This window comes from Bos indicus x Bos taurus, chromosome 5, assembly GCF_003369695.1.
Source record: "Bos indicus x Bos taurus breed Angus x Brahman F1 hybrid chromosome 5, Bos_hybrid_MaternalHap_v2.0, whole genome shotgun sequence".
Classification (NCBI taxonomy): domain Eukaryota; kingdom Metazoa; phylum Chordata; class Mammalia; order Artiodactyla; family Bovidae; genus Bos; species Bos indicus x Bos taurus.
In genome coordinates, this window is record NC_040080.1 from 8187116 (window position 1) to 8199667 (window position 12552).

The 12552-nt window shown below is 41.5% G+C and overlaps 1 protein-coding gene across 3 annotated transcripts in view; it reads left to right on the forward strand.

Annotated features, from left to right (window-relative positions):
* MRTFA (myocardin related transcription factor A) overlaps positions 1–12552 on the forward strand; it is a 211562-nt gene that overhangs the window by 72850 nt on the left and 126160 nt on the right. For all 3 annotated transcript variants that reach the window (XM_027540708.1, XM_027540709.1, XM_027540710.1), the window contains one exon: positions 5259–5520. The gene's annotated coding sequence lies outside the window, so the exon portion shown is untranslated. The remainder of the gene's footprint in view (positions 1–5258; positions 5521–12552) is intronic.

Below are 12552 nucleotides of genomic sequence, written 5' to 3' on the forward strand. Positions count from 1 at the left end.
TTTCAAACTCAGTGACTAATATGGGTTAGTTTAGTAAATTATTTCTTAAGCAGAGATCTTGCCAAGCTATTTCAAAATTATTGTGGTAAAAAACACATGCTATTAAAGTTACCATCTTAATCATTTTTAAGTGGATAGCTCAGTTCAGTCGCTCAGTCGTGTCCGACTCTCTGCGACCCCATGAATCGCAGCACGCCAGGTCTCCCTGTCCATCACCAACTCCCGGAGTTCACTCAAACTCACGTCCATCGAGTCGGTGATGCCATCCAGCCATCTCATCCTCTGTTGTCCCCTTTTCCTCCTGCCCGCAGTCCTTTCAGCATCAGAGTCTTTTCCAATGAGTCAACTCTTCACACGAGGTGGCCAAAGTATTGGAGTTTCAGCTTTAGCATCATTCCTTCCAAAGAACACCCAGGGTTGATCTCCTTTAGAATGGACTGGTTGGATCTCCTTGCAGTCCAAGGGACTCTCAAGAGTCTTCTCCAACACCACAGTTCAAAATAAGTATATTCACATTATTGTCCAACAGATCTCTAGAATTTTTGCATCTTACAAAGCTGAAACTCCACATTGAGAAATACTATTGCCAGGCCATTTTAAATGCAAAAATAGCTCATTTGAAATGAGAAATACATTTGAAATGTATTCTCATTTGAAATGAGAAATGTTAACATTGACATATTAACATTGTGTTATGTGTTAGTCTCTTTTGTAATTGTGTTAACAATTACACATTATGAGGCAGTATTTTAGTTTTTCTCTTAATCTGGTAAACACTATAAAATTACTGACATTCTTTTATCCTACCCCTCCTTCAAGTAGCATAAAATTTTTCTTAATCTCATACTTGGTTGGAGACTTACTGATATCAGTGAAGTCTGAAATAAGGAGATTTTGCTGTTTTGTTAAGAACTTTTTATATGAAAGTATGATTCTGCCCCAGCAGCTTACCTGGAGTACTTGAATGAGGTTTGCTGATTCCTGTCCAATCTTCTTATATCATTCAGATTTTCCTCGAGACCTGCCTGTCTTGGTCCCCAGATTATCTTTTAAGTGTCTTTCATTTGCTTTTGTCTTATGCACAAGTGTTTTATCAAGTGGATGTTAAATGTGCAAATACTATTTGCAGGGTCTGTCTGCTGTGTACACACACAGCTGTTACCATCTCAGTTAAACTTCTCCTTTTCTAATGAGAGGTATAAACTCATACAGTCTATAATGACTTAGCAAATGTCTTTTCCCAGTTTTATTGAGATATAATGGATAACATAGCACTGTGTAAGTTTAAGGTGTAAGGTGTACGTAATGACTTGACTTACATATACTGTGAAATGTTTACCACAGTCAGTTTTGTTAACATTCATCATCTCATATAAATGAAAAATGTTTTCTTCTTTGTGATGAGAGCTCTTAGGATATACTTCTTTAAAAACTTTCAAATATGCCATATAACAGTGTTAGCTCTACTTATGATTAGAAGTTTGTATTTTTGACAACCTTCATCCAATTCCTCCACCTCCTACCCCCACTTCTGGTAACTACAAGTGTGATCTTTTTTGTGTGTGAGTTTTTATTTTTGTTTTGTTTTTTAGATTTCATATATTTGTCTTTTTCTGTCTGATTTATTTAACTTAGCTTGATGTGCTCAAGGTCTCTCCGTATTTTTGCAAATAGCAGTATTTCCTTCTTTTTTGTGGCTGAGTAATGTTCCAGTGTATCTTCACAACCCTAAAGTTGAAGTTTTGGTACTATCCTGCTCCTGCTTTCCTTAGGACTCATTTGGGGGGGTTGGGAGGAGAGAGAGAGAGAGAGAGTGTGTGTGTGTGTTTAAACTCACTTCTCAGTGCCATCATCTATGTGCGTTTGTGTGTCTGTGTGAGCATGCTCATATGTTTCAGGGTGATTGAGGATTCTATCCTAAGGAGTTTGAGTCTCAAAGGATTACCCCCCAACCCTGGTTTTTTTTTTTTTTTTTTTTAAATCTAAAATTTCACTGATTTATACTTCAGTGAAATTGAATCCAACTTTACAGAGAAATTTCAGTCCAGCTCCCTAGCCTGTCAGACTCAAAACCTCCTTTTCTGTCCTCTGTGGATATTAAAACCTAAGCTGTATGGCCACCAAGACCAGCAGCTTTCCCAGAGCCAACCGTGTGCTGCACAGCATCTTGACTACTTTCGTGTCATCTCTGTGATTCCTAGTTCCTGCCTCATTCCTGGAGCCAGGGGTTTCTCTACTTTCTTGTTAGTTCAGCTATGCATTTAAAACGCTTGTTCAATTTTATCCAGCATTTCTAGGTGTTTTATAGCTAAGAAACATTCAGACTACCTGGTCCCTGCCTCATTGCTAGGAATCGAAATTGGCCTCTTCACTTGACAAAATAGACTGGAACCCAAAGATGGGACCTGAGGCCACACAGCACGTCTGAGAAACACTTAGGCTCTGGGCCTTCTGGTTGGTTTCTCTCTCCTGCAGGGGAAAAGGAAAGATGTGGCTCAGTCGTGAACTCGAGTGACTTTTGGCAGACCCTAAGCCCACACCCCACTGCCCGGAGCCTGTCTGGGGATGGAGAGCACAGGGTCTGTCCCACAGAGTTTGGGGAAGGGCTGCAGATGCAGGGGTGGCGGAGGGCAGGGGCAGACGGGGCTCAGGGAGAGGCTGGGCACTCAGGCTTCCTGGAGCCAGGCTGCAGCTCCTCCATGTGGTACATGGAGAGCCGGCCCACAGCCCCCCACACAGAGCTCTTCTCCCCTCAAAGGATTTTTGAATAACATAAAATTGAATTTTTTAGTCTGAAAAGGCTCCTGTTAAGGAAAGCAAACATGCTATTAGCAAACAAGCCAGATGGATTAATCATGTATAATAATTGTTTTCTCCCGGTACACATAGAGACATGGCTTAAATGATGGTAATCATAGACGAGATGGGCAAAATTCTTTGAAGGTCAGATTCTGGATTTTCTTGGTAGGCATTTGTTATTATATAATTCCTAAAATTTTCCAACCCTTTAACAGTTGTTTCCAGTGTTTGCCCGCACTGTCTCTTGGACTATTGAGTTCCTAGTATATATTTTTTCTTTTGAACATCCCTCACTCACTCTCTTTCATCCTTTTTGGAGTAGAGAGTCCTTCTTAATATCCCTGTTCTTCTTAATGTCAAACCCCTCCCCCTTTAATTGCTCTTACCTGGATCATTTCCTTTCCTTTGTATTTTATGAGGATCAACCAGAACTACAGTTAGCTTTGGGCACAGGGAAAGCTTTACATGAAGGTGGATGTGATGGTCCTTTTCGTTTTCAATGTCTTTCTTCATTTCATGGCTTTCCAATATTTTGGTGATTTCTTCATCTGAAGCATATTAGATGCAAGTCCTCATTAAAGTCTTCAGGGAGCCCCTAAGTCCTCTTTTTAGATTAAGAATTATAGCCTTTTCATTATAAAAAGCAATACATGTTTTAGAGAAAATTTGGAAACTAAAAATTTTCATAGTCCAACAAACAGAACCCATTTTGTGTTTTGGTAAACTTCCTCATGGCTTCAGTTGGTAAAGAATCTGCCTGCGGTGCAGGAGACCCTGGTTTGATCTCTGTGTCGGGAAGATCCCCTGGAGAAGGAAATGGCAACCCACTCCAGTATTCTTGCCTGGAAAGCCCATGGACAGAGGAGCCTGGTGGGCTATAGTCCATGAAGTCACAAAGAGTTGGACATGACTGAGTAACTCTTTATGGTCTTTTTTCCCCTGTGTAATATTTTTATATGAGTATGTATTTTTATATCTTACTTTTTAAAACTTTAAATAAACATTTTCTGCATTTTAAATGATTTGAAAAAAACCTTCTTCATAATTCCACAGGATTTGGTGGGTGAATATAGTCTTAATTCCCTTAACCATTAATTCTCATGTTTTTGAAAAGACTTTCATGTTATTCGTATTCTTTTTCATTTTTAAAGATCTTTTTCTTATGTTGCCGTGTGTTTTGCATTTTAGTATCCCATTCCTGGGTACTATGATTAAATATTCAGGTAGGTTAAAATATTTGAGCTAAAAACCAAAACCACTGCTTTGAAAAGATAATATGCACCTCAGTGTTCATAACAGCATTATTTACACTTGGCAAGACATGGAAACAACCTAAGTGCCTATCAACAGATGAGTGGATAAGGAAGACATGATACACACATATATATACACACACGTATGTATATATATGTGTGTGTACACACACACATATACACACAGCGGAACACTATTCAGCCATGAAAAAGAACAGAGTTTTTGCCGTTTGCAGCAACATGGATGGACTTGGAGGGCATTTTGTTAGTAAAATAAGTCATAGAAAGACAGGTATTGTCTGATATCACTTACGTGTGGAATCTAAAAATGTGCCATCAACTAGTGAATATAACAAAAAAGAAGCAGACGCACAGATACAGGGAATAAGCTAGTGGTTTCCAGTGGGGGCTGGTGGGGGTGGAGAGGCAATATGGATGGAAGAGGAATGGGAGGTACAGACTGTTGGGTGTCCGATACGATCAAGGATGTAGTGTACAAAACGGGGAATATAGCCAGTATTTAGATGGAAAGTAACCTTTAAAAGTTGTATAAAAATTTTAAAAAATTTGAGCAATTATCCATTATCAAACAAACATCTCCATATTTCCATGTGGAATCTAGTGGTTAAGGAATTCTTTTCTATAAGAAATTTTCTCCCCCAGATTAAGTTGGTACAATATACTTTAATATCTTGTACTCATGAAGTGTTATTTCTCAAGATATTTTTCCTTAGTAGTTGGAAGGTAACCATGATCTCACACCTCTTTCTCCTTGCTACTGTTTCTTTTTATCCTATGAGACATGTGTGTGCGTTGGTTTTTCTTATTTCTATAGTATTTTATTTATTTAAAAATTTATTTTAATTGGAGGATAATTACTTTAGAATATTGTGATGTTTTTTGCCATATATCGACATGTTTGTGCATTGGTTTTATTTCAATTGTACACTGTCCTCCTGAGTGATACAGTTGAGGACAGTTGCCAGACTTGAAATCTCATGCACTCTGTGAGCATAGTAAATATTAATTTAATAATAATGCTAGCTTACGTTACAAAAAGCTTTTTAAGAATAGTGGTAGCAAAAAAAAAAAAAAAAAGAATAGTGGTAGCGTACCAGTGATATAATATTAGTATTCAGCATTCTGTACTCAGTGGAATTGTCTCTTTTCCACATCTGAACTTTGCGTTTCCTTCTCCGTTTCCAGGTTGCCATCACGAAAGCCAAGGTGGATTTCTCCAGTGTAGTGTGCCTGCCCCCTTCCGTCATTGCTGTGAATGGGCTGGACGGAGGAGGGGCCGGCGAGAATGACGATGAACCCGTTCTGGTGTCCCTGTCCGCGGCTCCCAGCCCCCAGAGCGAGGCTGTTGCCAATGAACTGCAGGAGCTCTCCTTGCAGCCCGAGCTGACCCTCGGCCTCCACCCTGGCAGGAATCCCAATTTGCCTCCACTTAGTGAGCGGAAGAATGGTGAGTAGATATGGAATTATTGAATTGCATGATTTGAACGAAGGTCTTCATGTTTATAATGTCATAGATCCTTACTTTATGTCTCTTGGGAGTTTCTTATAATTTTACTATTTCTTATAAAATGGAGAAATAATAAGTTTAGATGATCACTGTAAGCCCAGCATTTCCTGCCTGGATTACCATAATTATGTTCTATTTTTTTTTTCCTACTTCTTTGCTTCTCCTTATGTAGTAATATTTCTCACTTTGTAAACCCATATACACATTTATGTAATACTTATATTAATTGGGGAGCCAAACTGTTTTGGCTAATCTTGCCCTTTTAATTTTACACAATTTTAGAATCAGCTTGTGAAGTTCTACAAGAAAACTCATTGAGATTTTTTTCCTCCAAATGAAAAATTTCAAACATATGATGAAGTAGAGAGTTTTGCAATGCACACCTTTATATCCATCACTCAGATTCTACCATTACCATTTTATAGTATTTTCTTTATAATAGATCTATCTATCCCTCAGTGCATCAATCCACCTTATTTTTTGGATGCATTTCAAAGTAAATTGCAGACATTAGTACATTTCCATTTTATCAAAGTATAACATTGATACAGAATAACACAAATTGTAAGCATTGTGGTTGTTGAATTATCATAAAGTGAATATACATGCATAATTACTACTTAAGGAAGAAATACAACATTTCCAGCACCCCAGAACCACCCCTTGTGCTTCTTCCTAATCAGTATTCTCTCTTCCTGCCCAGGGAAAACTATCATCCTGACTTTTAACATAATAGGTTAGCTAATAGGTTAGCATTGTTTGTCTCTAAACTTGGGGCTTCCCTGGTGGCTCAGACGCTAAGGAATCCGCCTGCAGTGTAGGAGACCTGGGTTCAATCCCTGGGTCAGGACGATCCCCTGGAGAAGGGAATGGATATCCGCCCCAGTATTCTTGCTGGAGAACCCCATGAACAGAGAAGCCTGCCGGCTGCAGTCCATGGGGTCACAAAGAGTTGGACACAACTGAGCGACAGCACACACGCAAACTTGCTGTGAACGGAATCGGCGTTCCTTTGGTGGCTTCTTTTATGTTTTTGAAATTTTTTTGTTGAATTGTGTGTGGCTGTAGTTTATTTTCATTGCTGTATAAACCATTTCATGATTGTAATTTGTCCATTTTTACTTTTGATGGATATTTGGTTTGTTTTAGTTTGAGGCTATTACGAATCATGCTGCTGTGGAGTTCTTGTACATGTCTTTGGGTGTACTTGTTGGGATTTTGATTTTAAGGGGGGGGAAATATACATTGTAAATATTGGGTCTTCCTGTCCATTTAGTTAGCTTTATATCTCTGGTTAAATAGGCCTTCTTTAATACTTACGCACTGGTTTTATAATTTTTTTCCACAGAGGTCATGCAAATATTTTATTAGGTTTGTTCCCTGATGTCTTTTTCTTGGGCAGACATTATAAGTGGTATATTTTTATAAAATACGTTTTGACTGTTTGATCAGATCAGATCAGTCGTTCAGTCGTGTCCGACTCTTTTCGACCCCATGAATCGCAGCACGCCAGGCCTCCCTGTCCATCACCAACTCCCGGAGTTCACCCAGACTCACGTCCATCGAGTCAGTGATGCCATCCAGCCATCTCATCCTCTGTCATCCCCTTCTCCTGCCCCCAATCCCTCCCAGCATCAGAGTCTTTTCCAATGAGTCAGCTCTTCCCATGAGGTGGTCAAAGTACTGGAATTTCAGCTTTAGCATCATTCCTTCCAAAGAAATCCCAGGGCTGATCTCCTTCAGAATGGACTGGTTGGAGCTCCTTGCAGTCCAAGGGACTCTCAAGAGTCTTCTCCAATACCACAGTTCAAAAGCATCCATTCTTCGGTGCTCAGCCTTCTTCACAGTCCAGCTCTCACATCCATACATGACCACAGGAAAAATCATAGCCTTGACTAGACGAACCTTTGTTGGCAAAGTAATGTCTCTGCTTTTGAATATGCTCTCTAGGTTGGTCATAACTTTCCTTCCAAGGAGTAAGTGTCTTTTAATTTCATGGTGTACTGAACACCAAACCTTTTCAGAACTCCTCTGACTTTTCCACATCCATGGCCTCCACTTCCACCCCTTCTACCCTCTGCTGCTTTCTTGCTAACTCTTACTTGTCCTTCAGTATTCTCTTCGGACATCACTCCCTCTGAGAAGCTGCCGCCACTCGTATCCAGTGGTAGGTGTCGCTCTTTGTGTTTGCCCAGTTGCCCTCCGTCGTACTTCTTCATCTCCCTGTGTGGTAATTGGCGTTCTCCACTCAGCTGAGTCTGAAGTCAGTCATTGTTACACTCCTCTCAGAACCCTTCAGTGACTTGCCATGAGACTTAGGATGAATCATAGTTCTTATGAGGTGGTCCTGGTATCACCTCTGACCTGATTGCTCACCTCTGTTCCCCAGCTCATTCTGTTCCAGCCACGGTTACTTCCCTGCTGTTTCTTGAACGGGTCAAGTATGCTTCCGCCCCAGGGCCTTGATACTTATCTCGTTACTGAAGTTCCTGCACAAATGTCATTTTTTTGGGAGGCCTTTCCCACCTATCTTATCTAAGATAGCACCTCCTGTGACTCTGTGTCCTGCTTTGCTTTTCTCTAAGCACTTACTATGACTTCTATGTGTGGATTTGTACGTGTGTGGATATATCTTTATTATCCGTATTCCCCATCTGTGATAGTATTTATATTTCATGAGGCTAGAAACTTTTTTGTTTACGGTATATATTCTACTCTTAGTTCATAGTGGGCACCCAATAAATATTTGTTGAATAAATAGGTGAATGGTTTACATGTTTGTGGCAAGAACTCTGTTTTACATCCATAGTGGGAAATGTAGTGGAAACTCAAGCATTTTTTATTTTGGGAAATAGTGGACGCTCGAGCAATTGTTTGTGTTCTTTTCCCATTTCTAATTTCTACTTATTTCCCCAAGATGGCAGAAAGTTCAGCTTATTTATATGCTAAGGGGAAAGAGTTAGTCCAGAGGGAAAAGCTGGAGACAGAAAAAGAGAAAGGGTGACTGATGGAACAAAGTTCTTGGGAGATGTGAAAGGACGGGATCCAAAAGATACTGGCTCTGCCTTGAGCGTGAGTGGGGACCGGCATTCCTCTGGGATGGGAGGAACGGCAGCGCAGGGGACGACAGGGGCAGACAGCAAAGCTCTCGTCTCTTGGGCAGGAAGGGGTGAAATTGGTGCAGACAGCTGCGATGGTCTCAGGGAGTAGGAGGCAGCGGTCGCTGTTGAGGCGGAGGCGTTGGTGTGTCTTCAGCCTTTCTCTCTCAGTTCTTTGTCATATAAATCAGCCAATCCCCACCCTCCCCCCGCCATTTTGAATAACAGCAATTCCCTTCCCTTTATAGTCAAGCTCCTAAAAGAGGAATTTATGGTTACTGTCTCTTCTTTCCTGCCTTCTGGCCTCTGTCCCTGCCTCTCTTCAGAAGCTGCCATTGCCAAAATCATTAGTGTCTTTTTGTTGTGGGTCAGATAGGGACTCTATTCTGTTTGACCTCAGTGCAGCATTGGGTTGGCCACCGCCCCCCACCCCCAACCCCGAAACTCTTTCTCCAGTGTTGTCTGTGACACTGCTCTTCACTGGTTTTAAAAACTTGATCTTGCTAGTCACTCCTCTGCACAGATCTTTTTACTGTCTTTCTCTGCTCACCTCTCCCTTTCATGGATCACAGCCTTGTCGTGGTGAAGTGGCTTGCGTAAGTCAGTGAAGCTATGAGCCATGCCATGCAAGGCCACACAAGGTGTACAGGTCAGAGTGGAGAGTTCTGACAAAACATGGTCCACTGGAGGAGGGAATGGCAAGCCACTCCAGTATTCTTGCCGCAAGAACCCCATGGACAGTATGAAAAGGCACAAGGTATATGACACTGGAAGATGAGCCCCGCAGGTTGGAAGGTGTCCAGTATGCTACTGGGGGAGTGCAGAGGGCAGTTACTAATAGTTCCAGAAAGAATGATGTGGCTGGGCCAGAGTGGAAATGATGCTCAGTTGTGGGTGTGTCTGGTGGTGAAAGTAAAAGTCTGATGCTGTAAAGAACAATATTGCATAGGAACCTGGAGTGTTAGGTCCATGAATCGAGGTGAATTGGATGTGGTAGATGGGTAGATAGCATCACCGACTCAATGGACATGAATTGAGCAAACCCTGGGAGATAGTGAAGGACAGAAGAGCCTGGAGTGCTGCAGTCCATGGGGTCGCAAAGAGTCAGACGTGACTTATTGACTGAACAACAACAGCGACGACTACTCACCTCTTAAATTTTATTACTCTCCAGTGTTCAGCTGTGGAGTTTCCTTGCTTCTTACTTGGTATCTTTACCCTGAATGGTATTCCCCAGAATTCTGGCTTTAACCACCATTATATGCCATTGACTCCATATTCTCTCTCCAGGCCATGTCTCTGCCCTGAGTCCAGACTCTTACGCTTGGCTGCCTTGTGTCTTCACTGGATGTGCTACAGACTGAATATGCTCAGAGCAAAACTCATCATCTTATTGCTGTTACTCCTGAATTCTTCATTGTAGGAATTGGGACCACCTTTTACCCAGATGTTCAGAACAGGGAGTTGTTTTGTTTTCTTTCTGAATGAAATCTTAAAGAGCTTCATTTGTTTCATAATCAGATAAAGTATAGGAAAAAAGAAAAGAAAAATTCCCTCGTAACTGTGCAGTTCAGTGATAGCCAGTAGGAGCAGTTAGTATATTTTCTGTCATTTTCTGTTTGTTCATTTGTTTACTCTTACACATACATACTCTGCATAAATTAGTTTCGTGTAGTATTATTTTATGAGATTTTGCTATAACATTCAGCTGTCTTAGAAAACATTTTTCTTTGCTTGATATTTGAATTGTGTGCGTATACGGCATTTAGCCAGTCTCCTTTGAAACTCTTGCCTTGGTTTTATTTTTTTCTGTTATAAATAAAACTGCAGTAAAATCTTGGTGTAAGTCTTGGTGTAAGTAACTGCAGGACAGACTTGCAGGATGAAAAGATAAGGACGTAAAGGACACTGTCCTTCTGATGGCAAACGTGGCATGTTTGGGTATGAAGTTTTTAATTTTAAAGTCATTATTTCCAAATTGTCCTCCAGAAGTAATTTTTTATTCCATCTTCTTTCTCCTCTTTCCTCCCAGTCACCGATTCTTGTAAATTTCACAATGCTCATTTCTACTGAATTCATTCTTTTCTTGCAGTCCCTATGGCTGACACTTAGTTCAAACTCTTAATAATGTCACATTTGGATTACTCCAAGAATGGCCTTCTAACTCATGTCTCCTTGTTTTAGATCTTGTCCCTGGGGCCCTGGGATGATCTTTCTAAGACATAAATGAGGTTGATGCTCTCCTTCATGAAATTCCTTCAGTTCAGTTCAGTTGTGTCCAACTCTTTGCGACCCCATGAATCGCAGCACTCCAGGCCTTCCTGTCCATCACCAACTCTCGGAGTTTACCCAAACTCATGTCCATCAAGTCCCTTAGCGGATCCCAGTTCCTCCCCTTGTTCTCATCCTGGCAGACCTTCACAGCCAGCTTCTGCCCCGCCCCTCATCTTTTCCTGCTCACAATAAAATATTTAGGTTTTCCCGTAAGAGACACTTCCGCAGCTCAGTTCCACTTCATGTCCTCTTTTTCCTTCCTGGAAGAACCTTCCTCCTCCTCCTCTTCTGACTCTTGTTTCTTTCAAGTGTGGAACCAGGGGAAGGTGCTGCTTCCTTAGGACTTCTTCCTCAGACTCTCAGGTTAGGGGCTTGCCCTTTGTGTTCTTCAGAAGAACCCTGTGCATAATTACCTACTTATTTGTTATCATATTTGACTAGATGAGAAACTTTGTGAAAGGAAGGATTATGTTTTATTTATTGTGGTATCTTTCAGTTCAGTTGCTCAGTCTTGTCTGACTCTTTGCGACCCCATGGACTGCAGCACGCAAGGCCTCCTTGTCCATCACCAGCTCCCGGAGTTTACCCAAACTCATGTCCATGGAGTTGGTGATGCCATCCAACCATCTCATCCTCTGTCGTCCCCTTCTCCTCCTGCCTTCAATCTTTCCCAGCATCAGGGTCTTTTCAAATGAGTCAGTTCTTTGCATCAGGTGGTCAAAGTATTGGAGTTTCAGCTTCAGCATCAGTCCTTGCCATGAATATTCAGGACTGATTTCCTTTAGGGTGAACTGGTTGGATCTCTCTGCAGTCCAAGGGACTCTGAAGAGTCTTCTCCAACACCACAGTTCAAAAGCATCAATGCTTCAGTGCTCAGCTTTCTCTATAGTCCAATTCTCACATCCATACATGACTACTGGAAAAACCATAGCCTTGACTAGATGGACCTTTGTTGGCAAAGTAATGTCTCTGCTTTTTAATATGCTATCTAGGTTGCCATGAAATTAAAAGACGCTTACTCCTTGGAAGGAAAGTTATGACCGACCTAGAGAGCATATTCAAAAGCAGAGACATTACTTTGCCAACAAAGGTTCGTCTAGTCAAGGCTATGGTTTTTCCTGTGGTCATGTATGGATGTGAGAGCTGGACTGTGAAGAAGGCTGAGCACCGAAGAATGGATGCTTTTGAACTGTGATATTGGAGAAGACTCTTGAGAGTCCCTTGGACTGCAAGGAGCTCCAACCAGTCCATTCTGAAGGAGATCAGCCCTGGGATTTCTTTGGAAGGAATGATGCTAAAGCTGAAACTCCAGTACTTTGGCCACCTCATGCGAAGAGTTGACTCACTGGAAAAGACTCTGATGCTGGGAGGGATTGGGGGCAAGAGGAGAAGGGGATGACAGAGGATGAGATGGCTGGATGGTGTCACTGACTCGATGGACGTGAGTCGGAGTGAACTCCGGGAGTTGGTGATGGACTGGGGGGCCTAGCGTGCTGCGATTCATGGGGTCGAAAAGAGTCGGACACGACTGAGCGACTGATCTGATCTGATCTGATCTAGGTTGGTAATAACTTTCCTTCCAAGCAATAAACGTCTTTTA